Here is a 26,466-nt window from a genome sequence, read left to right as displayed (position 1 = left end):
GCCTTGGCAGGGGCTTGATGGCTTGGTTCTCTCTTTTTTTCTTTCTTTTCTTTCTTTTTCTTTTTTGATAAAATCTCACTGTGTTGCTCAGGCTGGAGTGCAGTGGTGCGATCCCAGCTCACTGCAACCTCCACCTCCCGAGTTCAAGGGATTCTTGTGCCTCAGCCTTCCCAGTAGCTGGGACTACATGCATGCGCCACCATGCACAGCTAATTTTTGTATTTTAGTAGAGACGAGGTTTCACTATGTTGGCCAGGTTGGTCTCAAACTCCTGGCCTCAAGTGATCCGCCTACCTTGGCCTCTGAAAGTGCTGGGATTACAGGCGTGAGCCACTGCGCCTGGCCTAGGGCTTGGTTTTCATGGCGTGGGTGAGGAGCCGCCTCACCTGGAGACCCAGGGCCAGGAGTGAGATGTCCCAGCCAGGGTGGAATGCGGCTCCCACAGGCCAGGCAGCAGTTGCTGAAAGGGTAACAGAACTAGCAATTGTTCCCAGAGCCAAATAGGCCTGGGTGAAAGGGGACAGCAGGGCTGTAAGGAGACACCGCCTGAGATTGGCTAATCTTGTATCTGCGCTTTTCCCACCTCCAGCTCCCATAGCCTCCTTGTCAGGCAGTTCAACCCCAGAGGAGCGGTGGGGCAGGAGGGCCACCAACCACCCTCCCCCATATCACCATGGAGCTTGGAGCCCCAGCCTCCCCCACATCGACGTGGGGCTTGGAGGCGGCTGGGAGAGGATGGAGAGACCCAGATTCCACTGATGTCAATGCGATGTCAGGGCAGTGATTCGTCCCATTCTGCAGATGAAGAAATTGAGGCTTAGGGATTGAAATGACTGGAACACTTGGCGAGCTGGCATAGAACCCAGGTCTTAAGCACGCTGGGATTCAGCTTCTCCATCTGCTGAGCACCTCCGGGCCTACTGTGTGCCAGGCCTCTGTGAATGTGGGAGGGGAAAAGAGTGACGGGGGCCATGTGGGAGGAAGGAATTCGGGGATGTTTCCCCTTCTGGCCTGCTCTCTCAGAGGGAGGCTTCTGGTGCCACAGGGCCTGAGCTGGGAGGGTGGAGGGTGGGGCCTGGTGTGCCCGGCTGTGGCTGTGCGTGTGACCGAGCAAGTCACTTATCTCTGACGGGCTGGGCGTGGGGAGGATGTACTTGCCACACAGTGCCCAACATACTGAGAGGCGCATTGAGGACATGGAGGTGGACTTTGGTATGAACCCAACAAGGCTGACTCCACTTAGGCCTCCCAAGAAGCTTGGGAATCTGGAAAGGTCAGGAGAACAAAGACCCAAGTTGGGGGAAGATGGAGAGCGAGGGAGTCCCCTGACCCTGGCCAGCTCTGGGCAGGGTAGCTTCCCTGGGGAGTGGGGCATGTCCTTACTTCTCACTCGACCTCAAGGGCAGGGCCTGGGGCTTGGGCAGGTCCTCCTCCCCTTTGCCAGGAGCAATGGAAATGGAGGAATGTGGTATTTTGTGCCTGCGTTGGTGCTTGGGGGCCAGTGTCAACAGAACAAGTCCAATGGAGAATCCAGACTTGGAATAGCACTTCTTTCATGGGCTGAGGGATGCCCAGAGTTGCTGCCGAAGGCTAGGGGAGGGAGAGAAAGTTCTGGGGAAGGATAGTGTCTATGAGGTGGTCCCTTCCAGAGGGGCACGAGTCCCAGGCAGGGAGAGCTGTGGCATGGGGAATTGGGAGAGGGGGACACATTTGAGCAGAAATCGAGGGTTCTTTGGGAACTGGAGAAGAAAGGGCAGAGAGGGTTGAACAGCCAGGCTGGGGAGAAGAGGAGGACATTTTTGCAAGGCAGAATAGACTGGATTTTGGGGGAGTGACAACTACCTTAGGCAGATGTCATGGAGATGATTTTTTTTTTTTTTTTTGAGACAGAGTCTCGCTCTGTTGGCCAGGCTGGAGTGCAGTGGCATGATCTCGGCTAACTGCAACCTCTACCTCCTGGGTTCAAGCGATCCTCCTGCCTCAGCCTCCCGAGTAGGTGGGATTACAGGTGTGCACCACCACACCCGGCTAATTTTTGTATTTTTTTTTTTTTTTTGAGACGGAGTCTCGCTCTGTTACCCAGGCTGGGGTGGAGTGCAGTGGCCGGATCTCAGCTCACTGCAAGCTCCGCCTACCGGGTTCACGCCATTCTCCTGCCTCAGCCTCCGGAGTAGGTGGGACTACAGGCACCCGCCACCTCACCTGGCTAGTTTTTTGTATTTTTTAGTAGAGACGGGGTTTCACCGTGTTAGCCAGGATGGTCTCGATCTCCTGACCTCGCGATCCGCCCGTCTCGGCCTCCCAAAGTGCTGGGATTACAGGCTTGAGCCACCGCGCCCGGCCATTTTTGTATTTTTAGTAGAGATGGAGTTTCATCATGTTGTCAGGCTGGTCTTGAACTCCTGACCTCATGATCTGCCAGCCTCGGCCTCCCAAAGTGCTGGGATTACAGGCATGAGCCACCGTGCCCAGCCCATGGAGATGTTATAATGGAATGTGCTTAGAGTGATGGGAACTAGGAATGGATCTTACACTTTCAAATGGTTGGGAAAACATCAAAAAATGTTTCTGGACACGTGAAAATGATATGAAATTCAAATTTTTGTGTCCATAAATAAAGTTTTATTGGAACACAGCCATGTTCATTCTTTTACATATTGTCTATGGTTGATTTTATGCTACTATGGCAGAGTTGAGTAGTTGGGACAGAGACCGTATGGCTGGCAAAGCCTAAAATATTTACAATCAGGCTCTTACAGCAAATGGTTTGCCCACCCTTGGTTAGAGGCAGCCTCCAGGAAGAAGAGAGCAGTGAGGGTGATGTTGAAGAAGGGGGCCAGACTAGGTCACCAGGGGCTCCTTGTGCCCCGCCCAGGCACTGAACTTAAGCTGAGGGCAAGTGGGAGCCATTGAGGGTGCAGGCAGGAGAATGACCTGCTCAGATGAATGTTGGAGTAGGATCACTCTGCTTCCTCAGCAAGGATGGATGAAGCTGTACACGGAGGCACCTGGAGCAGGAAGACCAGCCCTAGGCGGCCCGGATGGCTTAGCAAAGGCCTCTGGGACCACTCTGGGGCACATTCACTGGGATCTAGCATAGGCGGCGCCTCCCTGCACCTTCGACCATGGCGGCGCAGAGATGTCTGCTGCGTACCCACAATGCCTCGGGCCTCGCACCGCAGGCGGAAGTGGCTGCTCTGCTGGCCCCAGAGCGGAACCACTTGAAAGGCGGGAAACACGTGGAGACGCCTTCGAGCCCTGAGAGGGATGACCCAAGCAAGGCCACGAGGAGCCAGGGCACGACACGGTGGGCCCTCGGAGAACCGCTGGTGGGCAAGTGGCAGGAGAGTAGGCTCAAGAGGGTGGGCAGGGCCGGCCAGGCCTGGACTGGCCGGGTGACGGGGGCGGGGGAGCGGAGGCCCTCCCCAATTATCCGGCCAGTGCTCGGGCGGCTTCGGGCATGTGAGGGATTGAGGGGGTCGGAAGGACACAGGCCGATGTACAGCGGTCACCACACCCCAAGCAGACACACAGACTATGGAGACACCGTAACAGGCCCAGCACCGTGCACACATCACAAGCCCAGGCCTCTGCACACGGTCACAGATGCCTGCCCGAAATCCCGGCCCAGGTTCACACCGGCACAGCCGAACCCACGCACACACCGCAACACGGGTCTGCACGTCCATGCACACAGGCACAAACCCGGGCACACGGAGTCACACCGACGGGCACGCTGCGGAACGCACCCGTCCACGCATACACAGAACGGGACTCGCTGCCCCGCACGCACACCAGGCCCGCACCCCGAACTACCGATCCCCGCACGCCTCTGCGCCGGGGAGCCGCCCGGGCCGTGGGCCGACGCACTTACGGTCTGGGGAGGGCGCGCGCACTTCACACTCCAGCTCGCACGCACACACTCGATCCAGCACGCGCAGCGGGCGGTAGACGGCGGCGGCCGGAGTCTGCAGTGCGGGCGCCCACCAGCGCTGACGGCAGACCCGGCTGGCGGGGAGGGTTGCGGTGGGGGCGGTGGGGGCAGACCCGCTTGAGCCGGCGGGGCGGGCTTTCCTTGCGCGCTCGGCCTCGCCTCCCGCGCCCCGCGCGCCCGCCGCCAGTCCCTCACGCCCGTCGGCTCGCCGGGCCCCCACTGCGGGGGTGCAGCCGAAGCGGCCGCGCGGGCCTGGGACGGGGTGGGGAGTGGGGGTGGGGGCGGGGATCGGGGCCGGGCCGGGGCCGCGCCGCCCGAGATGCCGGGCGCCCGCCGCAGCCGCCGCCGCCGCCGGAGCTCGGGATGGGGCGAGAGGCTGCGGCGGACGCCAGCATCTCCCCGCCGGGGACCCCGGGGGCCGCGGAGCCGCCGCCGCCGCTGCTGCCGCCGCTGCTGAGACCCAGCGGGCGATGGGTGAGTTGACCCCGGCGTCCTGGGGGGCGCCGCGGCCCCTCTATCCCCGCGCTGCCCGCCCTCCCGCGCCGCGCTTAGCGCCCCCCGCCCGGCTCCGCGGCCCCCTCCCCGAGCGTGACCTTAGGGGGCGGGCGCGGGCGCGGGCGCGCTGGGGCTGGGGGCTCGGGGGCCGCGGTGGGGGCGGGATGCTGGAGAAGCCGCTCGGCGCGGGCCCCCTCCCCCTCCCCGCCGCTCCTCAGAGCTCGCTCTTCCCCGGAGGGCAGAACCTCGGCGCCCGACCCCCTCCCACGGCCGGGCGGGGGACGTCCCCGAGGCGCGGGGCTCGAGCCCTGCTTTGTGCGCGGCGTCCCCCAGCCTCCGGCGCGGCGCCCCCCAACCTCCGGCGCGGCGCGGGGCTGGGGTGGGAGGCCTCCGCGCCCGCCTTCCCCACCCCCGACCCGGGACTGCGGCGGCGGCGGCGGCCGAGGCCCAGGCGCAGTCGGGGTGCTGGGCGGGTGCGGGGGCTGCGGCCGTAGCTACCCCTGGGGACCAGGCAGAGGCAAGTGTGGAGAGGGCCCCCGGCCTTTTACCGGGGTGGGGGCCCCCGGCTACCTTGCACTGCTCTGCCCAGGGCAGGGGAGGGAACCTGGCTGAGGGAGGGCGCTATAAATATCTGCAAATAGTGAGTTCTGGAACCGGGGGTGGGGAGGGGAGTGCGCCTGGGTGTGTGTATGGGGGGGTGCCCGAGCTGGGGTGCAGCAGGAAGGGATGCCGCACAGCCAGACCTAGTGGTCTGAGATCGGATGACCCCCAGCCCCGGAAGACGCCCCTGAAGGCTCCTGATGGGGTGTGGACAGACACACTACCCCGGTGGGATTCCTCTCTGGTCTTCCACTTCATTCCTGGGACTTACCAGTCCAGATTCGCCTTGATGGGGGAGTTGTGAGCACTGGCATGTCACTTGGGAAGCGTGTCACTGGGATCCAGACATGGAGCCCAGCAGAAGGATGGAGGGGAGAGTCCCCACCCCTAGGAGCTGCAGCTCGGAGGGGATTTTCAGTCTAAGGAGTGCTAAGAGGAGCCGCTCTGGGTCCTAGGAAAGTTTGAAAGAGGGGTGCCAGCCCAAGAGGAAGAGAGAGCTTACTGGAAGAGAAGATGACAGGAAGCTGCCAGAGTTCTCTGGGTAGAGAAAGGTGGGAAGGGCGTTGTGGCCCGAGGGAATGGCATGAGCAAAGGCTCAGAGGTATGAGTGCCTGGCGTGTGTTGAGAGGTGGCAGTGGGGACAGTCAGGCACTGTGGGTGCCCCCTGGAAGAAGTCAGGTGAAGACGGGGGAGAGGCTGGGCAGGGCGTCCAGGTGGAAGTGAGGTGGGAGGGCACAGCAGGGAGCTGGTACTTGGTCCTGAGTACAGCAGGGGGGATGCCGCTACTCAGACCCCTTCTAAGGGTCTGCCTGGTGCCCTTGGTGTGGTCACGGCTGCTTGAGGCGCACTGGTGATTCTTTTTTCTTTTCTTTCTTTCTTTTTTTTTTGGTGGAGTCTCACTCTGTTGCCCAGGCTGGGGTGCAGTGGTGCCATCTCGGCTCACTGCAACCTCCACCTCCTGGGTTCAAGCGATTCTCCTATCTGAGCCTCCTGAGTAGCTGGGACTACAGGTGCCCGACACCACACCCAGCTAATTTTTGTATTTTTAGTAGAGATGGGGTTTCACCAGGTTGGCCAGGCTGATCTCGAACTCCTGACCTCAGGTGATCCACCTATCTCGGCCTCCTAAAGTGCTGGGATTACAGGCGTGAGCCACCTCGCCCAACCCTGATGATTTCTTTTTCTGTAGTAACTGGACCACCTCAGGAAGTCAACTTTCTGAGCCTCAGTTTCCACATCTGTGAAATGGGGAAGTTTTGTTTTTGTTTTTGTTTTGAGACAGGATCTCACTCTGTCATCCAAGCTGGAGTGCAGTGGTGTGATCATAGCCCACAGCAGCCTCGACCTCCTGGGCTCAAGGGATCCTTCTGCCTCAACCTCCTGGGTAGCTAGAACTACAGGCGTGAGCCAACACACCCAGCTAATTTTTAAAACATCATTTCTTTTTTTTTTTTTTTTTTTTTTGAGACGGAGTCTCGCTCTGTCACCCAGGCTGGAGTGCAGTGGCCGGATCTCAGCTCACTGCAAGCTCCACCTCCCAGGTTTACGCCATTCTCCTACTGTGCCCGGCTAGTTTTTTTGTATTTTTTTTTAGTAGAGACGGGGTTTCACCGTGTTAGCCAGGATGGTCTCGATCTCCTGACCTCATGATCCGCCCGTCTCGGCCTCCCAAAGTGCTGGGATTACAGGCTTGAGCCACCGCGCCCGGCCTAAAACATTTCTTAATAGAGATGAGGTCTTGCTATGTTGGCCAGGCTAGTCTTGAACTCCTGGGCTCAAGTGATCCTCCTGTCTCTGTCTCCCAAAGTGCTCAGATTCCAGGTGTGATCAAATGGGGGAGAATTTGATTGTGGAATGAGTTGCAGAGAGGATTCAATGAGAGGATGCACACAGGGTGCCTGGCACCTGAGCAGCACTCAAGAGATCACTGGCTGCGCTATTATTACCTGGAAAACGAGGCTGCTAATGCCAGCTGGCGGGCCAGGCCAGCTTCACTGGGCAGCGGCCATGAGAATCACGAGAGGCCTGGGCTGGACATGAACAGCAGAGAGCTGAGGGTGGGGGAACTGTGTGGTCCTCATACAATTCTGGGAAGAGACTAGATAAGCGGTGAGGAGTGGCCAGAGGCAGGGTGGTCTGTAAAGACAGGCCCTCTTTGCCTCGTGGGCACCCACCCGCCCAGCCAAGGCATTTGGCATATCCTGCTGTGCTCCCCAAGAGCCGGAGCCTCTTTGCTCCCCAGAGTGCAGTGATGCAGCCCCTCATCTCAGCCACCCCCAAGCCCTTCATGTCAGGGGGACCAGGTCTTGGAACACGATGTCCTCAGGTAGGGGTAATAATTTACTGTGCTGGACAGAGAGGACATAGGCCTTGCCCTGAGGAAATTAGAATCCGTTGGGGAGCAGATACCCCTGGGCAAGATGCTCCGCCTAGCCCTATGCTGGTTGCTTGAGGGCAAGGAAAGAGTCACTAAAAGTAGGGATTCCAGATCTAGTGGCCCGGTTCAAATCCCGGCCCTCCCTATCTCACTGTGTGACTGTGGGCTGGTGACTCTGCATCTCCGTGCCTCAGTTTTCTTGTGTCTAAAATGGTGGTGAGGCCAGGTGGGGTGGCTCATGCCTGTAATCCCAACACTTTGGGAGGCTGAGGTGGATGGATCACCTGAGGTCAGGAGTTCAAGACCAGCCTCGCCAACATGGTGAAACCCCGTCTCTACTAAAAATACAAAAATTAACTGGGCGTGGTGGCGGGCACCTGTAATCCCAGCTACTTGGGAGGCTGAGGCAAGATAATCACTTGAACCTGGAGGCAGAGGCTGCAGTGAGTTGAGATTGTGCCACTGCACTTGGGCGACAGAGTGAGACTCTATCTCAAAAAAATAAAATAAAATAAAATAAAATGGGGGTGAGATGCACTGTTACTATTTGAACAGCTTGGCATAGTTTCCAGTGGCCATTTACTGCTCCCTTCGAGAATGAGTCTCCCGATTCACCCCTGCCTCCTCAGAGACTAAACTGCCTGCCCTCCAAGATGTGTTGTTTACGTCCCTGATGTCTTCCTTTTCTCACTGAGTCCCCCTGCCCAGGGGCCTGCCTTTCTGGATCCATTGCTCCAACCGGGGGCAATAGTAGGCTGGCAACTGACTCTCTGGGAAACAAACCCCTGATGAGTTGGCCGATCGCCATGGTGTAAATCCTCCCCATCTGGCTGACTTTAAGCCACCCATGGCCTAACAGGAGTGTCATAATGGGAGCTGGTACGTGCTAGTTTTTGTCCCCAGGCTTTCAGTGGGTGCTTAATAAATGATGGTTGAATGAGGAGGAAAGGATGCAGAGAGTGTTGGTCAGCTAGATTTGGGAGCTGCGGGTGATACTGTAGGTGAGAAGGACTTGCAGGGGGAGGCATGGGAGGCCTGGAGGCTGGAGGTGAGGGGCCAGCCTACACCAGCCCTGGGGTGAGACCTGAGGGAACAGAAAGCTCCTGGTGTCCTGCCCATCCTGAGACCCTCTGCACCCCTGACCCTGATGCACACTTGCTTTAGCCCCTCCTGCCAGGGGCTCCTCTCCACCTTGGTCTGGCCTTGGGGTTCTGCACAGAATGGGCCCCGAGCTTAAGCCAATGAGAGCTCCAAGATGTGGCCCAAGCAGGTCCTAAACCTCATGTTCCATTCCCTTGCTGTGCTGTTCCCTCTACTTGAATTCCTGTTCCATTCACTGTCCCCTGTAACTCTGTCGTCCATCAAAAGCTTCCTCATGACCCCCTTCCTCTGTGATACCAGCCCCACAACCCAAGTCAGACAGACCCTTCTCCCCTTCCGCTCTTCCCCCTCCCATGTACACGTTCCTGCCTATAAAAATATCAATAGCCAGCACGTATTGTGTTCCTATGGCAGCCAGTGACAGAGGTTCTGGGATAATCCCCTCTACAGATGGGGAAATTGGGGTGCAGTCTCTTGTTTGCAGTGACCCACTCTTTTTTTTTTTTTTTGAGCAAAGTCTTGCTCTGTGACTAGGGTGGAGTGCAGTGGTGTGATCTCGGCTCACTGCAACCTCTGACTCCCTGATTCAAGCGATTCTCCTCCCTCAGCCTTCCAAGTAGCTGGGATTACAGGCACGTGCCACCATGCCCAGCTAATTTTTGTATTTTTAGTAGAGATGGGGTTTCACCATGTGGGCCAGGATGATCTCGATCTCCTGACCTTGTGATCCGCCTGCCTTGGCCTCCCAAACTGCTGGGATTACAAGCCTGAGCCACCACGCCCGGCCTACACTGACCCACTCTTTACATCTTAGCTGCAGCGTCTCTGGCTCAGGGAAGTCCACACGCTTCCTGGTGTTCTTGCTGTCAGCTCCCGGAGCACCATGCCCATGTCTTTGGTGTGTTTGTTACGTGTTCCTGATAGACTTCCAGCGACACAGATACTGAGGAGGCCCTCAGTTAAATGTGCAGATGGATGGATGAATGGATGGATGAATGAATGAATGAATGATTCTCAGCCCAGGTGAGCAGCCTTGCTGTCCTGCTCATTTCTCCTTCTGCATCCCTGATGGAAGGGACTGACCCTCCAGAGAGCAGCCTCACACTACAGAGGGAGGGTACAGGGACCTGCTTGGGAGGCGCTATTGCCCCCACCGCCAGGAAGGGGACACTGAGGCTTTGGGAAGGGGCGGAGCTGCCCACGGGCTAGAAGCAGGCCAGGAACCCCCTCTCACAGCATGGAGCTGACAAGGGGACCCATGGCCTTGCCCATAAGTCAGGAAGTTAACCGAGTCTTCACGTATTTCTCCTTGGGCTGCCTAAAGTGGAATTCCCCCTTTTGGCTCACTTATTTTCATCTTTTCTGTAAAAGTAAAATTGAAACAATGGAAATCATTCACATTCACTAATTACCCTATTGTTTTATGAAGCTTATTTGGCTCGAAACTTTGGTTCTTACCGAAGTGGGAATCCCTTGGGAGGGGTGGGTCAGGGCCAGGCCAGGGAGACAGACCTGTGCACGTACCAGGATCTCTTCAGAGCCTGCCCTCCGGCTGCCCTCTCTGGGCAGGCCAGGAACTTCCCAGAAGGAACAGCCCAGAGACAGGGTTCTAAGTGAGGGAGGCCGGCCCGAGTGGATTCTGGGACTCTGGCTGGCAGGCCTGGTGGTGGATGTCTCCCACGGTTGTCCTCCCCACCTTGGCCTCCGGATTATCACAATTTGCTGCCCTTTATCAAGCACTTACTATGTGCTGGGCACAGGGCCAACCATCCACTTTCTATGCATTCTCCCAGAGATGTCTCATACCTTGCTGAGAGGCAAGCACTGTTATCATCCCTGTTTGGCACTTTGAGGGTACCCAGAGTCAGGGGCCCACAGCCGGGAAGTGGCAGGGCTGGGATTGTTTCCAGCCTGTAGGACCCTCAGAGAGCAGGCTCCCTGGGTCACCCAGACCTGCTCCTTCTCTCCCGTGGGCTCCCAGCAGGGCCTGCTCCCTGAGGCTTGGAGCCCTGAGACAGCCATCACTTAGTCTCTTGGCCTCCAGGCTTCTCCTTCAAGGCCCTCCTGCCACCGTCCTCAGCCCTGTCTCTGGAAGGCCCGCTCAATGTCACCTGGGCTGCCTGCATAAAGTACCTGTATGCCAGACCCTAGCCAGCCCTGCTGAGTCAGCATCTCACAACGGGAAGGCTGGAAACCCACAGTTTAAAAAATGCTGACTTGGACTCCCAAAGTAATCCCAGTACTTTGGGAGGCTGAGGCAGGAGGATTAATTGAGTCCAGGAGTTCGAGACCAGCCTGGGCAACATAGTGGTACCCTGTCTCTACCAAATAATTTTTAAAAATTTAAAAAAATTAGCCAGGTGTGGTGGCACACGCCTATAGCCTAGCTTCCTGGAAGGTTGAGGGGAAAGATCACTTGAGCCCAGGAGGTCAAGGCTGCAGTTAGCTGAGATCGCACCACTGCACTCCAGCCTAAGCAACAGAGCAAGACCCTATCTCAAAAAAAAAAAAGAAAAAAGTGACCGGGCGCGGTGGCTCAAGCCTGTAATCCCAGCACTTTGGGAGGCCGAGACGGGTGGATCACGAGGTCAGGAGATCGAGACCATCCTGGCTAACACGGTGAAACCCCGTCTCTACTGAAAAATACAAAAAACTAGCCAGGTGAGGTGGCGGGTGCCTGTAGTCCCACCTACTCCGGAGGCTGAGGCAGGAGAATGGCGTGAACCCGGTAGGTGGAGCTTGCAGTGAGCTGAGATCCGGCCACTGCACTCCAGCCTGGGCGACAGAGCAAGACTCCGTCTCAAAAATAAATAAATAAATAAATAAAAGAAAAAAAGTAAAAAAGAAAAATTTAAAAATGCTGCCCTGAGGATACGGAGGCCTGTGCACTCCAAAAGCCAGTTCCCAGCTCCCTGGCATCTGTAGTGGCTGCTAGATTTCCCAATCCCCAACCCTTGTAACTCAGATCCTGTGACCCAGGCCCTGCCTGTGTTCGTAGCCTCTGCCCCACCAGCTCTTCATAAAATATCACGCTTGCCCCTGTCCCACTGCCCCCGCTGTGCTTGCATCCTAGCACTTGCTGCCTCTGCCTCTTCCTGGAAGCAAGTCCCAGGCAGGCATGATGCCCAGAGCTTGCCTAATGCACTGGGCAAATCTCTCTTGGTGCATCCTCCGCTTGCTACCTGGGGCCTGGCACATGGTGTGGCAAATTGTGGTGGGTGAGTGATGGTAGCTGCCACAGGAGAGGGGCACAGGGAGAGCTGCAGGTGACTGGGGATGGGTTGGGCCCCTGGGCTGGCACCAGGCATGCACTAGGGCCTGGCTCTGTGCCTGGCACGTAGAAGGCATTTGATACATATTTTTTTCTTTTTTTTTTTTGAGACAGAGTCTCGCTATGTCGCCCAGGCTGGAGTGCAATGGTGTGATCTCAGCTCAGTGCAACCTCTGCCTCCTGGGTTCAAGCAATTCTCCTGCCTCAGCCTCCCAAGTAGCTGGGATTACAGGTGCCCACCACCACGCCCAGCTAATTTTCATATTTTTAGTAGAGACGGGGTTTCATCATGTTGGCCAGGCTGGTCTCGAACTCCTGACCTCAAACTCCTGACCTCAAGTGATCTGCCTGCCTCGGCCTCCCAAAGTGCTGATATTACAAGTGTGAGCCTCTGAGCCTGGCCTGATGGCCTGATACATATTTCTTTTTTTTTTCTTTTTCTTTTTTTTTTTTTTGAGACAGAGTCTTGCTCTGTTGCCCAGGCTGGAGTGCAGTGGCAGGATCTCGGCTCACTGTAAGCTCTGCCTCCCAGTTCACACCATTCTCCTGCCTCAGCCTCCCAAGTAGCTAGGACTACAGGCACCGGCCACCACACCCAGCTAATTTTTTTCTTTTTCATATTTTTAGTAGAGATGGGGTTTCACCGTGTTAGCCAGGATGGTCTTGATCTCCTGACCTCATGATCCACGCACCTCGGCCTCCCAAAGTGCTGGGATTATAGGCATGAGCCACTGCACCCAGCCTCTATCAGGCTTTATCTTTCTCCACTCCCGGACCGGAGCTGAGCCCTGAGCCCGGAGCACTTTGCTCTCCCCAGCTCCTGCTCATCTATGCCCGCATCTGACCCGGTTCCTGCTGAGAAATGCTCTGTACTGGGGACAGGGGAAGAGGGTGGCGTGCAGTCCCACGCAGGCCTGTTGTCTCCTCCTTCACACCACACAGGGGACCCTCAGCTCTCAGAGGCACTCTGGGCAAGTTTCCCAGGGCCCCAGACCTTAAGGTTCCCTCTGCAAAAATGGGTGGGTTCAGCTGGCCACGTGGCCTCTCTGGGCTGATCCCTTGGGCTCAGCTGCACCCCTCGGAAGGTTTTCCTTTGGGATATGGGCATAAGTGAAAAGTAGAGCCATACCCTCCAACCCATTGTGGGCATTCAGTGAAACCACGTGTGTAAGATGCTTTGTTAATTGTAGAACGCTGCACAAGCTCATCAGGTCCCTCACCCGTCGGGCAGGCTCTGTACTGCAGACACTAGACACGAACAAACCACTTCCCCTGCTTAGCACTCAATTTCCATATAGTGAAATGAGGATTATTTTGGCACTGTGGCCCATGGTTCCTGAGATTTGAAAATGAAATCATGCAAAAAACTCCAGCACTTTGGGAGGCCGAGGTGGGTGGATCACCTGTGGTCAGGAGTTCAAGACCAGCCTGGTCAACATGGTGAAGCCCCGTCTCTGCTAAAAATACAAAAATTAGGCCGGGCGCGGTGGCTCACGCCTGTAATCCCAGCACTTTGGGAGGCCGAGGCGGGCGGATCACAAGGTCAGGAGATCGAGACCACAGTGAAACCCCGTCTCTACTAAAAATACAAAAAATTAGCCGGGCGCGATGGTGGGCGCCTGTAGTCCCAGCTACTCGGGAGGCTGAGGCAGGAGAATGGCGTGAACCCGGGAGGCGGAGCTTGCAGTGAGCCGAGATCGCACCACTGCACTCCAGCCTGGGCGACAGCGCGAGACTCCGTCTCAAAAAAAAAAAAAAAAAAAAACAAAAAACAAAAATTAGCTGGGCGTGGTGGCAGGCGCCTGTAATCCCAGCTACTTGGCAGGCCCAGGCAGAAGAATCGCTTGAACCCGGGCAGCAGAAGTTACAGTGAGCCAAAATTATGCCACTGCACTCCAACCTGGGCGACAGAGCGAGACTCCGTCTTAAAAGAAAAAAAAGAAAGAAAGCCTGATAGAGCAAAACGCGCACTGCCCGAAGGTGACAGGAAACCCATGTTGATGTTGGTTCCAGCAAAAGGTGCATGGGGAAGAGAAAGGCCCGCGAGGAAGGCCCGGCCAGAAGCCAGCCAGGCCCAGGGGTGGCAGGATGGTGGGAACACTGTCCTGCTTCTTCCTCTGTGCTTTCCTGATGTTCTAGAACGAATGAGAAACCTTTAAACCAGAAAAATGCGGTTGTATTCTAACAGTAAGTGGGAAGAAAAGGAGCCCCGGAGACAGCCGGCTCTTGCTTTGTCTGATTCTGAGGCCACCCCTTGCAGGCAGTGACTGGCTGTGGGGTCTCACCGTGGGGTTTGCCTAGCACCAGGCACATCCCCCAGAGCAAGTGAACCTGCAGCAGGAGGCCTGTGTTGTTCTTATTCCTGGAAATTGGGTCATGGGAGCCCAGGCCTGGAGCTCCTGGAATGTAGTGCTCTGAGAATTTTGTCCAAACACCTCTGACCTCCTTCCTCCGGAGCTGGTCCAGCCTCTTTCTTCCCCTGCGTCCCCCATGCTCCAGTCTCTTGGGCAGTTGTCATGCTCCATATGTGAGCCTCACCTTCCTACTTCCTGGCCTTTGCTGATACTGGTCCCCTGCCCTCCTGAAGAGCCTGTCCCCTCCAGCCCAGCTGCTGCCAGAGCCCCTACTCCTTAGGAAGCCCCTCCTGCCCCTTCTAGACAGAGGTGCCCCCAGGGCAGGAGCCAGGGCTGCTTGTTTCACTTCCATGCTGAAGCCCAGTGGGCGTGGTCATCCCTGTTAGCTGTTGTCGTTACAGTCCCAGGCCTCAAAGTGCCTTTCCCACTATCCTCCTACACACAGGTCAAGTTCTGCCTTGCGGTAGCGTTATTTGTCATCACGTCTGAGCCTTGGTCCTGGGTGGGGTCAGTTTCTGTTTCTCTCCTGGCTTCTGACTCTGTACACAGTATGCTTTGTACCCAGTACAGAGCACTCATCCGTCCATCCGTTCTTTCAGCAATTACTCCCTAAGTGCCTATTGTGCGCCGGTGACTGAGCTAGGTGGCAGGGGCACAGCTCTGCTGACATCAGGGTGTGACAGCTTGCAGTTTGCATGCATGTGTTTTGTGCACGCTGCATGTGTTTTGTGCACGCTGCATGTGTTTTGTGCACACCACATGTATATGCACAGAGTATGAACATCTGTATCACATATAAACTAGCATCTCTTAGGCTGTGCAGTCCTATAGGTATCTTGGGCATTCCTGGTTAATTCATTCAGCGAGCGTTGACAGAGTGCCCACCAAGCAGGTGCCAGGCCCTGACCTGAAGTCTTTGTCCTTGGGAAGCACCTGTCTTGTGGAGCCATTGCAGTGAGAGCTGGTGCAGAGGGTGAAGGGCAGGGGGTTGGGGCAGCGTCCTGGAGAGATGGGAAAGGGGTGAGGAAGGGCATTTCTGCCAGCTGGGGTATGCTCTGGGATCTGCTCTGCGGCCCTGGGGGCATCCCAGGTCTAGGAAAGCTGGGCCGGACCTTCTCACTTTGGGAGTGCAGGTAGCCCCATCTCTTTGGTTCCACTGCTCTCAAGAGCCCCAAAGGGTGATGAGGCTAAGAAGGTAGGTGTGGGCAGGAGCCCTGCTGCTGGGCACCTCGAAGAGAATACGAAGTACAGTGTCCCAAAGAGGAGACTCATGGACACGGGACCTGTGATGGAGATCCTTCCTTCCTTCCTTCCTTCCTTCCTTCCTTCCTTCCTTCCTTCCTTCCTTCCTTCCTTCCTCCCTTCCTTCCTCCCTCCCTCCCTCCCTCCCTCCCTCCCCCCCTCCCTTTTTTTTTTTTTTTTTTTTTTTTTTTGACGGAGTCTGGATCTGTTGCCCAGGCTACAGTGCAGTGGCAATCTCAGCTCAGTCTCAAAAAGCAAAAAAAAAAGAAGTAGAACCTCCAGATGCAGACAGAGAACCTGGAATCTGGAACTTAGAGGAAGAAACCTGGAGCAGCAAACCTAGAATGTGGGTCTTCCAGAATATGGAGCTCGGAGGCCACCACCCTCAGTGGTCAGTGGGGAAACTGAGGTCCAGGGCATGGGAGATCGTGAGCCTTGATGAGCAGCAGTGGGCACACCGGCGGCTCTGCTGAGCTGGACTGGGATGAGGACCCCCGCCACAGCCTGCTGGGTTCCTGACCTTGGGCACATCCCCTCTCCAAGCAGAGGTGGAGGGAGAGTAATTGGGAGAGGAAAAGAGACAGGGTGCCTTGTTCCAGCTGAGGGGAGGCTCCTTGGGTGCCCAGAGCCCCAGCCAGCTGTGCGCTTGCTCTGTCAGGACCACCCCCAGCAGGAAGCTAACTGTGACGCTCAGGTTCCCAGATCCCAGGGCAACGCTGCCACCCTCCCGCCCAGGAGCTGCAGGCTTCGGGCAGGTGTGGCCTTGTCAGCTCACCAGGTCCCCACGGTGGCAGAGCCACGTTCAAGCCCATTCGCTTGCTCAGCAGCGCACCTGCAGCACCAGGCATGAGGCAGTGAACACACAGCCGTGAGCTGCGGTTCAGACGCTAACCGGGAGGATCCTAAGTGCTAAGCTGCTCTTCCTTTCCCACCTTCTTCCCATAACTCCTCCTGGCCATGAAGGCTCTGGTCATTTCCTGTATCTCCCCTCCGCCACCACTACCCCATTGGAAGCGGCCCTCAGGATTCACGTAGCTAAGCTGCCTCATTGAGGTGTGACAAGCCCAAGTTGGCAAAACAGGCAGGACTAGGATCATTGGCCACTTGTGTGAGCCCCAGACAGGCCTGAGAGCCCTGCAGCATTGACTGGAAAGTGTGGGTGTGTGAATTTGGGGTGGTCATTTATTCATTCAACAAACTGAGGGTGAACACCTTTTTTGTGTGGGGCTCAGTGCTTGAGGCTGGGGACCCAGGGGTGTCAGACAGCACTGCCCTTGTGTGGGGCAAGGGGTTCTGGGAAGTAGGCCGGGGTCAGGGAGGCCTGGAGAAGTGCAGCTCAGCCGAACCCTCCGGGAACAGGCATGGAGATGGAAGGGTGAGATTACACAGAAACTTGTGTGCCTCCTTGAGGGACTTGGACTTTCTCCTGGGGGCAGACTCCTGCCCACTCCAAGCTGGGGAGGGCATCTCTCCAGTCACATGTGGCTTTCGCTTGGCTCATCAGGGCCGGGTCGGGGGGCCCGTTGAGGAAGCTGCTGCCATTCCCGTGAGTGGTGGGCTCGGGAATGGGAGATTTGGGAAGTGCAGGCAGTGGGACGGACAAGCCTTGGTGGTGGGTGGAGAGGGGCCCAGAAGGGGGAGCATTGAGAACGCCGAAGTTGTCACAGTGTCAGTCCCTTGGTGCCAGGCTTGAGTCACAGGTTACCAGTGCAGGTTGTTGGGACAGCCGTTTGATTTTTACCTTGTTTGTCACAGAGGGTCTCAGGCCAAAAAACCAGGCCTGGTGTGACCCAAAGCCCATGCCCACTGCCCTCCTCGCTGCCCAGCCCAGATCGTTCCCAGCAGGTCTGCACCTCTCAGTCCCTCACTCCAGCTGGCACCGGGCCACCTGAGCATGCAAGCGTGCCCGCCACCTGCTGCCCTGTACACATGGATGGGTACCGGGGGAGCAGCATCCACTCCTGCTGCCTAGGACTCTTGGAAGAGACCTTTACCTGCCACCTGGTGCGTGAGGGCCTCTGCCAGCCAACAACCCTCCACTGGCACCCAGGGTACAACGCCTGGGACAAAGTCCCCAATGCTAGAGAAGGCCCCAGAGAATGCGCAAGCGTGGGGCGCGCCCTTCCCTTCATTTCCCCCCACCCCCCATTTGCTCAGCCCGCCAGCCTGGAGATGGAGCTGAGACTCTGTACTGAAGTGGCCCTTTGTACGTTGTCCCCAGAGGATGACGAGTCTGGGCGGGAGGGGCTGGCACTGCCGGGGCTGCAGGGCAGGGCAGCGCTGATCTCAGCAGGGCAGGGGCTTTCTCTGGGGCCATTGGGCAGGGGAGGAGCGCCTGTCAGGCGTGGGAACTCGCAGGCTGGGCCTGCACCCCCAAACCAGAGAATACTTGTCCCTCCAAGTCTGTTGCTGCTTCTCATCCGGGCTCCTGTGTCTTTGGACTGTTCCATCATCATCCAGCGTCTGTGCAGTGCCTGCTCCTGGGCAGGCTCTGTCCTGCGGGGTGGGGAACAGTGGTGACCGAGGCCTGTGGTGACCCTGCTCTCCTGTGGCCGCACCAGCAGGATGAGGGTGGGGGAGACATAAACAACAAAGCGGGATCACCTCCACAGCGATGAGTGCTGGGGGGCGGTCTGGAGAGAGGGCTTGCGGGCAGGGGCAGCACTTCAGCCGGCCGCTCGGGGTGCCTGTCTGACACATGGCATCAGAGCATGCAGGGATCTGAGGAAGGGAGTTCCAGGTGGAGGGATCAGCCTGTGCGAGGGCCCTGGAATGGGGCCACACCTGAAGAGTGTAGGAGACAGGAAGGTGGGGAGCGTGGCTGGGGCCTGGGGGACAAGGGAGGCAAGGTCAGCAGAGACACAGGCATCAGATGGCCAGGGTCCATGGAGCACAGAGGAGTTGGGGTTTTAATTCTGAGCGTGACGGGGCCACAGGAGGGCTTGAGCAGGGAGATGTGGCCTGATGGAGAATTTGCGGTGAGGGGCTGCTGCAGAGGCAGGAGGGAAGCTAGTGAGAACCTCGGGGCGGCAGGGAGGCAGAGAGAGGTCCATCCTGGGAGCATTTAGGAGAACAGGGCCTGCAGGCCTTGCTGCATCTCTGCCAGGTGAGGCCGCACCCAGCTCAGAGGACTGGCCTGTGTCAAGACTGTTCGGATGTTATCCGTTCTGATCTCCTCGGGGTTGGGATGGCCTCACATTGCTGATAGGGGCACTGAGGCCCAGGGTATTCAGTGACCTGCCCAAGATCACGGAGGAGGGTTTGGAAGGGGCAGGATTTGAATCCAGCCCCTTTTGAGGCTAAACTCCAGAGAGCTATGGCCCTAAAGCAGCCCCCGCCCCACGCTGACTCCTGAGAGATTGGCCGCAGAGGGGACTAGCTCAGGGTCCAGGAGAGCCCTCTCACAGAGGCAGAAACACTCAGCCCGGCCCCTCCTGCCCGGCTTTTCCTGGGCCTCCTTTGTTATCTGGCCATGGCTACCCCCGCTCAGACCAAAGGCCCTGGCTGCCCCTCTGCCTGGGAGGCACCACATCTCTGGGAGTCCTGGGGGTGGGAGTGGGGGCATTCTGACCTTGGAAGCCAGGGCAGGGCAGAGCTGGCCTCTCTCCCTTCTCTTGTCCAGATGGACTGGGGCAGTTTATTCGGGCCTGTAAGGAAGGCTGAGTGGGCTGGGAGGTGGGTAGGGAGCTGAAAGCCCGAAATACGGGGATCTCGAGGATTTATCTTACGGGCCTCAGTGGGTCCTGTAAGCATGGGAACTTTAAATCTTTGTGGAGGGGCTGGCAATACGGGCCTGTTGATGAATTAGAAGAAGCTGTGTTCCTTCCTTCCTCTAACCTGAAGCTTTGTTAATAATTAATTATCTGCCCAATTAATAATTACAGGCTTGAGCAGCCCCTTCCCATGCCCTCGCCCCACTCCAGCCTCGTCTCTGTTCTTCCTTCCTTTGCCTTCCCAGCCCCCACTCCTACCCCCGCCCTTCCGGCCATCAGTCCCTGCCAGCCTTCCTCTGCAGAGAGGCCCCTGTGCCCTTCGGAGTCCCCCTGTCCCCGACACTACGCAGGGCATCGGTTCTGTTCTTCCCATGAGGGCCTTTCGGCAGCCCTCCAGTGCAGGCGCCACACAATCTGACAAACGAGGCACAGGGGCAGAGGGGCAGAGGGGCAGAGGGGCGAGGGGCAGAGTCACACCATACTCATTCACTCATTCTTTCACTGGATGCTATTGCGCTGTTCTCTGCGCGTCAGCCACCACTGTGAGCAAGACAAGCAAACAGGAAATTCCTCTCCAGGCTTAGGGGACAGCATGGGGGAACTCCTGAGCAGGCTGGGCTGAGGGCAGCCCCCCAGGGAAGGCAAGGGCTAGGAAGAGGGAGGAGTCCCCGGAGGGCGAGGTATTGGAGGGTGGGGCTTTGTGTGCAAAGCTCCCCAGCAGCAGGAATGCTCAAAGCTCTGGGCTCAGCCTCCTTCCAGGGTAGGGTGTGATTTCTGTCTTCACCCTCAAGAGGGGTGTTCTCCACACTGGGGAATGAATGCCTTGCTAAGGGCGGACCCTTGGGCTTGGAGCCAGCAGTACAATAGCTGTCTGGCTGTCTCCTCTGGGCAGAATCGAGCCTCTGCCCCCACTCCCAGAGAGACCCAACTCCCTCCAAAAGGCTGTGGACTCCTGGGCCCCCTTGCAGGGGAGGCAGCATGGGTTCAGGCTCCCTGGCCCCTGCCCTGTCCCTGCCCGGTACTTTGTCAGAGACTCGGGGTCCTGCATGCCGAGAGTTTATTTCTGAGCTCTTCCAGGCATAGGGTGTTCCTTGGTTCCCTATCCTTGTCCCACTGAGAATATCCAGCAGCCCCTCTGGGAGTCGGGGCGCAGTTCTCGGGGACCCTCCCACCCAGAGAGGGAGCAAGGCGAGGCTCACAAGAGATGGACTTACATTTTACTGAACACTTGGTCCTAACAGGCTCTACACCTGTAAAACCACAATGCCCCTACCTCCTCGAGCACCTGGCACCTAGGAGTGGCTCTGGGAGGGTGGGGCTGCCTCTCACTGCTGCCTGGTTACCTGTTTTACAAAGGAGGAGACTGAGGCTGGAGAGGTGAGGTGACCTAGCTGGAAAGAGGTGGAGCCACAAAACCATCCCAGATGGAGGGCGGGGCAGGCATCTGGCGGGACAAGGTCAGTTCCTCCTGCAGTCACCTAACTGACACCTGGGCTCAGCTTCTAGGGAGGAAACTGCTGCCACAGAGCTAAGGGTGAGTTGGGAGGCAGGCAGAGTTGGGAGCAGGTGGCCGCAGAGGGGACTAGACACTGTGCCTCAAGGCAGGTACCCGCCGGTAAGGGGAAGGAGGTGGCAATGCCTGGGAGGGCCCCAGGCAGGGGTCAGGCAGCTGCGATGTGGGCTGGAGTCTTGGGGAGTGTGGGCCACAAGGGAGGGTCTGATGCATGTCACTCATAGGGAGTGCCAGGGCTTATCACTTTGACTCACTGAACTTCGGTTTTCTCCTCTGTGAAATAGCAGTGGGAGGCAGATGTCCACGTGAGGTTAGAGAACAGCTAAGGTACTGAGCACAGCCTGGTCAGAGGGCGGCTCTGGGGAAGGCCTCAGATGTGCTGTCCTCTCATTCCCCCTCTTAGTCCTGTGTGTGCTGCTATCACAGAATACTTGAGACTGGGTAGTTTGTAAACAGCAGAACTTTCTCACGAATCTGGAGGCTGGGAAGTCCAGGGTCGAGGAGCTGCCATATGGCGAGGGCCTTCATGCTGCGTCATCCCATGGCAGAAGGGCAGAAGTATCCACACATGGAGAGGGGCAGGGCTGACCCCATGCAGTTGTCAGGAAAATGATAACTAACCCACTTCGAGCCCATGCTGTTATCAGGAACGATAACTAACCCACTCCTACAGTAACAGCACAAGTCCCTCCATGAGGGTGGAGCCCTTATGGCCTAATCACCTCTTAAAGTCCACACCTGTCAACACCGCTGCACTGGGGATTAAATTTCGTACACGTGAACGTTGGGGGACACATTTTTCAGACCATAGCACCCCCTACATGATTACAGGCTGGCAAGGGGAAGCTGTGGACACAGGGGCTTGGGGATCCCTGGGTCTGTGGTCAGTCCAGGCTAGCTGGAGGTCAGAATCAGGCAGACAGCAGCAAACAAACTCCCCAAGGAGGTGGTGCAGGTGGCATGGGACCCCTCCCTTGCTTGTCTCCAAGTTCTGAGTGATCGGGGCTAGGGGAAAATAAGGGGGGTGGGGGGATGGAAGTTAAGGGGAGGAGGGTGGATGGACGAGGAGGGTGGCCTGGATGGAGATGGGCTGGCATGGTGTGGGCAGGGGGCAGACGGATGTGGAGTGCCAGCTCCAGGGTAGATCGGGGCAGGGGTCTGCAGTGTGGGTCAGGAGCCAGGGCCTCCGGAGCCTCCTGGAGTCGGGGCCTTACCTTGGAGGTTTCCTGACTTTTTGGACCTTGAGCCTCCTTTAAGCTGCAGGCGACCCCGACATGGCACACTGTCCAGGGTGACCCGTTCCTGTTGGAGTTGGGTAGTGGTGGGAAGGGCTGCCCTGGGTCCCCTTGGCCTTTCAAGGAACTCTGGCCTCTGGGAAACGTAATTCCAGCCTGGCCTTGCAGTGTGCCACGGGGATGCTCACATGGTTTTAGGCTGGTGAGAGGGGCTCAGGAGGTTGGCAGGATGGGCAGATGCAGCTTTCCTGGGCAGCGGATCGGATCATCTGCCAGAGCTGGAGAGCCCTGTGACCTGAAAATGGCAGGCCCATGGGGTCCTGATGGCAGCTGGGGTGAGAGGGGCCCTTGCCTGGGGCAAGGCTGAAGGCAGCAGCCTGGACTTTGCCCCTGAAACTCTGAGAAGCCCTGAGGCCTCAGATGGGTGTGGACCTTGCTGCTGTCACTTGCCAGCTGTGAGTTTGAGGCCCTGTGTGCCTGTGGAGGTGGAATGAAGCGAGGCCAGTAGCGCTACAGTCTTCACATCGCCCCCAACCCTCTCAGCACCGAGCACCTTCCCTGCACACTGGCCCAGCCCCCACAGGCTCCCACTGCCTCCTGGCTCTGCACACAGCAGGTCCGTGGTCATGTGTGGCCCTGCAGAGGGGGCTCTCCTCATGAGGGTGGTCCTCTGCCTGAGAGATAAAGAGCCCTATGCCCGAAATGCTGCCAGCAGTACTCATTCCTTTGGCTAATCCCAAACATTCACTGAATGTTTGCTCTGGGCTCTTCGGGCAGGAGCTACTGCCCACTTCTGGCCTGGCCTGTTCCCCCAGGCCAAGTTTACGCCTCTCCATTCCAGGCTCTCTGTGTAAGAGGCAGTCAGAGCCCTCGGGCCCTCTGAAATGTGCACATGCACCACTAGCCCCGGGTGGGACATCCGCCCTCTGCTCCCTGATGTCCACAAGGTCCCTCTCTGCCTGGACTAGGGGCTGAAGATCCAAGACGGAAAAGCCCCAGCCCAGCGCCCCTGCCTCTCTGGAGTCAGAGAGACCTGGGTTCTGCTTGTGCTGCAGCCCCTACCAATCACCCCCTCCTCAGGGCCTCCGTCTCCTTGCCGGTGGAGTGAGGGATGAATTCACAGCAGGGCTTGCCAAGCTTTTTTTTTTTTTTTTTTTTAACTATAGAAGTTTTCCTTCAAACAGAATCTTGCAAGGAACTCAGTGTCTGAAATTGAAAAGCTGGGAGCATCTTCTTGATTGTGTTTTTTGGGGCGGGTCCCTGGGCTTTGTTTTTTCTCCCCCTTCACTCCACGTCTCTCTCTGGTCCCAGGGAACCTGGAGGGGAGTTCCAGGGACCTGGCTGGGAAGCAACTGTCCTCAGTGCCCACAGGACCAGTTCATGGGATGTGTCTGTACATCTGTATATCGGGCCCTGAGGCCCGCCTTTAGCCCACCTCCCCTCCCGAGGTCTCCTTCTGCCAGTCACCTGCTTAGTGCCCCTGCACCCTGGTGTCAGGCAGCCCCCCAGAGCTGCATCCCTCCCTCCTGTAGTTACCCAATGCTCTATGAGCCCCTCTCAGCCGGGACCTCAGCATCGGCTCACCACTGCCCTGCCCCCAGCACTCCCCTTCATCACGGGCATCAGGTTGGGCGCCTCTGGGATGCTCCTTTGCTGCAGCTCCGTGGCTGTCCCCGTGAGGGTCCTCCCTCAGTGCAACCCCATCGCTCCAGTGGTGCTGGCGCGGTGAACCCGATTGGCTCCCTGCCTCCTGCTTCCCTGTTCAGTCTAAACGGCACAGTCTAGTGTAGGAGCCACTAGAGCATGCAGCTATTCAAATTCAAATTAAATTAAATTAAGCCGGGTATGGTGGTACGAGACTAGTCCCAACTACTCGCGAGGCTGAGATGGGAGGATTGCTTGAGTCCAGGAGTTCACATCCAGCCTGAGTAACATACGTCTCGTCTCTAAAAAACAAAAACAGAAACATTATGGAAGGAGCCTCTGGGGACGAGGAGCTGTTGTCCTGAGTGGACCAGTGACCAGTGCAGGAGGGGTGGAGTCCTCGCAGGGGTAGAGCCCAGCTTTGGGAACCAGCTTTCCCAGGCACTTGCCGGCTCCTCCGTGGGAAAGTCCTCAGGCAGCCTGTAGGGAGCTGGGATCAGCTGATGGGGATGGGTTTGGAGGGGAGAGAGTGGTGCACAGGGACTGGAGGTGGGGGAGGGGTGGGGTTGCCATGGAAAGGGCTCGTGGGATGGGTCTTGGGCTGAGCCTTTGGCAAGGCCTCCACCCTGGAGCTGAGCCAGCAGAGAGTGGGGCTGACTCCGTGAGGCCCAGACTTTTGTGGGTATTCTGGTGGCCTGGGCACCCTGTCTTCCCTGAACCCTGCCTGCCTAATCTAAGAACTGCTCCCTTTGTAGCTCTGTCTCTCCTCTCTTGGCCTAGTTTCTTCATCCGTGGGTGGGCACAGCAGAAGCTGTCTGACCTGGCCCATGGTGAACGGGATTTGCCAGGATTTGACTCTGGCCATCCAGGGTAGATGGAGTTTTTGACCAGGCCTGGCCCCTGAAGCAGACTTCTTCCCTCTGAGCGTGCTAGGGAAGCAGAATTTCCCGGGGCTAAGTGTCATGGTCCACTAGGCCCTCCCTCGTCCAGGCCACTTGTGTTGAGCCTGGAGCAGAACCCCCACATCTGTAGTCCTCCTGTCAGCTTGGGGAGTCTCAGTTTCCATCTGTTTCATTCCCATCAGCTGTGTGTGGCTGAGCAAGTCACCTAACCTCGAGGCCTCCATGTCCTCATCTGCAAAATGGAGACACACATAGTTGCATCCCCAGTGTCCACTGGTAGCTGGAATGATATGTTGACTACAGAGTGACCACTTTGTGTAGGCTTCCCTGTGGGTGGGTGTCAGTCAAAGGAGTGAGTCAGATGATGAGAGGGGAGGACAGCAGAGCAGCAGTTGTCTCTCCAGTCTTGCCGGGACTCCAGGATTGGCCACGTTCTGCAGCCACCGTCTCTATCTGTCTCCCCATGTGGGATCCTGAAACCTCAAGCTGCATTTAGTCTCAGAGTCCAGGGGAGGTGCTCACTGTCTTCTGACCCCTCAGATGCCGACTCCCTCTGCCTTACCCCAGGGAAGGAACCAGTAGCAGAGGCTCCAGGGAAACTGATGAAGGTCAACAGAAGGAGGAATTTCTAGCAGCCCAAAGGGATTGGAATGGGTGGCCCGTGGGAGTGGACATGCAGAGGCACTGGCCTGGGGTGAAGGCTTAGACCAAATTCTTACTCACAGGCCCTCTGGAGCCAGGAGAGGAGTCTGCAGGCCTCGGCTGGGCCACATTCCCCAGATTCTGGCCTTAGGTCCTGAATGCCTGGTGAGTTACTGAGAAAGGCCCCGCAGGCTGAGGGTGCCAGTCAGGATTAAGCAGCCCCCCAATTGGCCCACCTCCCTTTGTACCTTAACAAAGGTGTCTTTGTTACCTTTCTTAAAGGTAATAAAGCCGGTCAGGAGCAAAGCCTGGCACGTTCAGGGGGTCATCTGCATTTGGTCATCCAGCAGGAAACCCAAATGGAAGGAAAGAAAAAAAAATGCATTTATAGAACCTCTGCCAATGGCCAGGTTCCATGCAGAATGCTTTGACACCATGGCTCAGCCAGGTCTCCCACAGGACTGCAAAACAGAGGGTGACATCTTCCTTTTACATTGGAGAAGACTGAGGACCAGAGAGGCTAAATAACTTGCCAAAGGGCACACAACAAGTAAGTCATGGCACTGGGATTCAAACCAAATCCTCCAGACTTACAGTAACAGAGGAGCCGGTGTGTCCTGAGCATCTGTTGTGTGCTTAGGTGTGGTCCCTAGGTTTTTGTGGGGATTAACTCACTCAACTCTCACAACAACCCTGTGAGATAGAAATGGTTATACCTGCATATCATGGAGGGGGAAACTGAGGCAGGGGGAGGCAGAGTGACTTGCCAAGGTCACAAGCAGTGTTCGGATCTGGCCACTGTGGTCACTGGCCTAACCTGTGCCCCAGGAGCTGCTGTATATGGCAGGGATTGCCGCAAAGATGTGCCTCCTACCTTCCTTTTGGAGGTGGCAGAGCCCTCAGGTCGCATGGGGCAGGACCAGGCCAGGTGGAAGCTGGGCACAGGGAGGCGGGCTTCAGCGCGAAGCCCTTTCATGCAGATGAACTAACTCCTGGAGAGGTAGTGTGGGTCCACCCTGAGGTGTACCAGGGCTGGGGGCCATAATGGGCCACTTCCTGCCCAGAATTGGAGACTGGAGGTTGTGCCTGGCAGCCTCCAAAATGCCCCTCATGGACATTCCAGGGATGCCCTGAGTACCCACTGGGTGTTGGGCCTGCCCACTGCTGGACACGTGACAGCTGGCCCCTTCTCCCAGTTGGAGGAATTGAGTGCCCAGTGACTGTCCCCCAGCTGAAGACACCAGAGATCAGGTGTTGAGGGGAAGGCAGAGAAGGGGCCAGAGGGTGGTGGACAGGGGAAGTGGCTGTTAAGACATAAGCCGTCTGAACCACGGAGGAGGGTGGCAGGGGCAGGGTGAGGCCAGCCAAGGGCACCCTGGGGGCTGAGCTAGGACCCTGGCCAGCGCAGGCAAGCTCAGGACCACGGAGAGCTCCACAGGAGCT

The 26,466-nt window shown here is 57.4% G+C and overlaps 1 protein-coding gene across 4 annotated transcripts in view; it reads left to right on the top strand.

The window, feature by feature from the left end:
• The window catches only part of MGAT3 (beta-1,4-mannosyl-glycoprotein 4-beta-N-acetylglucosaminyltransferase), a 45,161-nt gene that overhangs the window by 4,895 nt on the left and 13,800 nt on the right, over nucleotides 1-26,466 (top strand). Inside the window, exon 1 of one of the 4 annotated variants that reach the window (XM_031656287.1) lies at nucleotides 3,899-4,408. The exons of 1 other annotated variant lie outside the window; for it this stretch is intronic. The gene's annotated coding sequence lies outside the window, so the exon portion shown is untranslated. Of the gene's footprint in view, nucleotides 1-3,898; nucleotides 4,409-16,859; nucleotides 20,622-23,698; nucleotides 25,574-26,466 lie in introns of those variants that run through there. 2 more of the 4 variants (XM_009217322.4, XM_003905564.5) reach the window with 2 other exon arrangements.

Source organism: Papio anubis, chromosome 16 (assembly GCF_008728515.1).
Source record: "Papio anubis isolate 15944 chromosome 16, Panubis1.0, whole genome shotgun sequence".
NCBI classification, from domain to species: Eukaryota; Metazoa; Chordata; class Mammalia; order Primates; family Cercopithecidae; genus Papio; species Papio anubis.
Note: the sequence above shows the minus strand (reverse complement) of the source record. Positions and strands in the feature narration are given on the sequence as shown.